Genomic DNA, 3,376 nt, shown 5'->3' with positions numbered 1-3,376 from the left:
ATATATATATAATCTGTTGAGTCCACTGTGATACATTATGTACATGTGTTTAGGGCTTACCTCTTGCTTGATATTGGATATCTTATTGGATATTGACTCTTGTGAAAGAAGTTATAAAGGAGCTTATCCCTGGAGGAGACTGATTCTTTCTCCATCAGAAGCCATTAATTCTTAATACTCTGTATTGACGTGTCCCCACATTTTAAATGGGTTGCCATAATGATAATATGGATAAATATGAGTAAAGCTTTTAGGAAGAATATACAGGATACAGTAAATGAGTCCAAGGCCAACCTGGGCTGAAATTTAGACCTTGTTCCAACCAAATAAAAAGGAAGAACAAACTATGAAAAACACCAGTGGTAAAGCTTTGCCGATAGAAAAAAATCCTGATTGAAGTGAAAATGTAACAAACTGTGTACACACAATAGAAGTCTAAGCCAAGGAGAAATTAATTAATTAAAAGATTGATAGGAGCTGGGCATGGTGGCACATGCCTGTAGTCCCAGCACTTAGGAGGCAGGCGGATCTCTGTGAGTTTGAGGCCAGCCTGGTCTACACAGTGAGTTCCAGGACAGCTTGGGCTACAGGGAGACCCTGTACCAAAAAAGACAAAATCAAACAAACAAACAAACAAAAAATTGATATGAAAAAACTGCAGTTGAACAATAGATAAAGAAATTAACATGAGACACAAGTAAACTCAGTTGTATACTTAAACTAATATTAAAGAAGACTTCAGACAAAACTAAACAACTGTAATATTAGAAGAGGTAATAAGAATTATCCTGAATTCATACATATGTGAAATTTCAGATTACAATGAGTCTGAAGCATCCTAAGTAAAAGAAAATAGAAATTCAAATACATTTCAATAAAACTTAAGCTCAAAGATGAAGAAATTGTGTTAACAATAGAGAAAAGATTAGCTACCAAAGAATGTGTTGACTGAGAGGGTTAACAGTGAATGGAGACAGTGTGGAATAAAATCTAAGTGCTGAAAGAGAAGAGCAATTATCTTAGAATTTTATATCCACACTAAACTACTATTTGAGAATGAGGTTAGAATAAGGTCATATTTTTATATCAAAACAAAACAAAGCAATTTTATTACTAATTACTCTTGTGAAAGACGTTATAAAGGAAATACTTCTATACGAAGAAAATTGAATCCAGAGAAGGAATTTGAAGTATAAGAAGAAATATGAAACAAAGAAATTACCAAGTCATATATGAGGGCTTTGACAAGTGAGATAATAATTGTAATGACTAATTTGGTAGCATTTAAAAAAAGGTGGATGTGTTAGAGAGACGGATCAGTGAATAAATTTTTGCATAAGCTTGAGGACCAAAGTTTGGATGCTCAGAACTCAATTCAAAGTCAGGTGGCTGTGGTGACCTACCTGTAATGCCAGCACATAGGAGGCAGAGCCAGGGAATTCCCAGAGTAAGTTGACTAGTCAAAGTAGCTTAAATGGACGGCTCCAAGTTCAGGAAGAGACCCTCAAAACATGAGGTAGAGAATACCAAGGAAGACATCCAACACCAATTTTGGGCTTCCACACACACACCTACACACACACGTATACCTACATTCACACACATATGCACACACATATATGAATATACATATACACACAACACACTCATGTGCAAAAAGAAATTAGGTGGAGCTAGAGCATCATTGATAGTAATACGAATAATAACTCAAGTTCTTTCATTTGGAAGAAAGGTAGGATATCAAGCCATTTTCCACATTCGAATTTTATTGATAACCATGAAAATAAGGGAAATAAAATGGAAAACTTCTAAACTCGTGAAAGAAAAACACAAAATGAAGAAAACTTAGTCATCAGAAGAAGACAAGGCAGCAGGTAAAAGAACTGTAAATGAGAATAAAGAATACTAAATAGTATGGGAGAAATAACCCAAAAGGTAGATGGTGTCACAATAAATGCAAATTAACTAAATATGCCAGATAAGGCCAAAGTTGGTTAGAATGCACAAAAATGCTAATATGCCAATGTAGATGCAGGATATTTCCCAGGGTCCCACCTCTAGATGGAAAGCTACAGGATGGATGCTGAGGGACAGAGAATCAGTTTTTTAATTCTAGGTGGTCAGTCCTAAACACATGTACATATGAGTACCACTAATTCTCAAAAATAAAAATCCAACATAATAATGTCAGTATAGTTCTCTGCTTGTAGGAGAAACATTAAATCTGTAATAACATACATATTTTGAAAATAAGTCGGTAAAGGTATACTAAATAAGTAATAACCACAAAAAGTCAACATAGTCATTTTAATGTCAGGCATGAGAGCTTAAGATGAAAAGCCACCGATTAGGGGCTGGAGAGATGGCTCAGCAGAGAGGAACACTGACTGTTCTTGCAGAAGACCCAGGTTTGAATCCTAGTACCCTCATGGCAGCTAACAACTGTCTGTAATTCCAGTTCCAGGGGACACGACAGACTCTTCTGTCCTCCATGGGCACTGCACGACATGGATTCACTTACCTTCATGCAGGCATAACATTTATACACATAAAATAAAAATAATAAATAAAATATTTTTTAAAAGCCACCGATTAGATAGGTACAAAGACAAGTAAAAATCTAGATAAAATAAATAATTCATGAGGAAGATATAACTACTCCAAACACACAAGCACTTAATATTGATCAAGGAGAAACTCAGTGGTAGTGGTTGATGGCAAGAGGAAGATATAACTACTCCAAACACACAAGCACTTAATATTGATCAAGGAGAAACTCAGTGGTAGTGGTTGACGGCAATGCCACTGACTGAGATAGGCTATGTTAACAGAATAACATACTTGATAGGGGGAGAGATAATAGGCTTCAGTCTGTCTATATTAATATTGTCTTTAATTTATGGCTATGGATATTTATATCTGGACATGAAAACGGGCTGACCCAGAGGCACCACTTCAAAACTAATCAGCAAATGGATGGCTGTGAAGCCACTGACACAAGTTAATGTGAGCTGAGGTGTTTGGCTTGCAGTGCACCCTCATGTGCAGCAACATCTGAGGAACATGAGGATTGGAACTAGAGCTAGCAGAGAAGTAGAGAAAGACAGTCTAGAGAGGTATCAGGAAGATGACAGATTTGTAGAGTCTTAAGAACCAAGGGATGATACTTCAAGATCAAGCCAACAGTGCCACATGGTGTTCAGAGGACCATGAGTAGGCCTAACATGTTTTTCTTGGATTTTGTGATTTGGATGCTGTTGTTGAAATATTCAAGTTTGTATTTTTGGAGGGTGGCCAGAAGACAGACCACAATAGATTGAGTGGCAAATGGGAAGTGTACAAAAGGAATAAAATGTAGATAGCACTTTCAATCCTA

General features: G+C 36.4%; 1 protein-coding gene across 1 annotated transcript in view; it reads right to left on the bottom strand.

The window, feature by feature from the left end:
• Tmprss11d (transmembrane serine protease 11D) overlaps positions 1-3,376 on the bottom strand; it is a gene marked incomplete at its 5' end in the record, with an annotated part of 43,710 nt that overhangs the window by 19,963 nt on the left and 20,371 nt on the right. The gene's annotated exons all lie outside the window — the stretch shown is intronic.

This window comes from Nannospalax galili, unplaced genomic scaffold (assembly GCF_000622305.1).
Source record: "Nannospalax galili isolate Female #2095 unplaced genomic scaffold, S.galili_v1.0 scaffold547, whole genome shotgun sequence".
In the NCBI taxonomy this organism is placed as follows: domain Eukaryota; kingdom Metazoa; phylum Chordata; class Mammalia; order Rodentia; family Spalacidae; genus Nannospalax; species Nannospalax galili.
The sequence above is the reverse complement of the archived record's forward strand: the minus strand, read 5'-3'. Positions and strand labels throughout refer to the sequence as shown.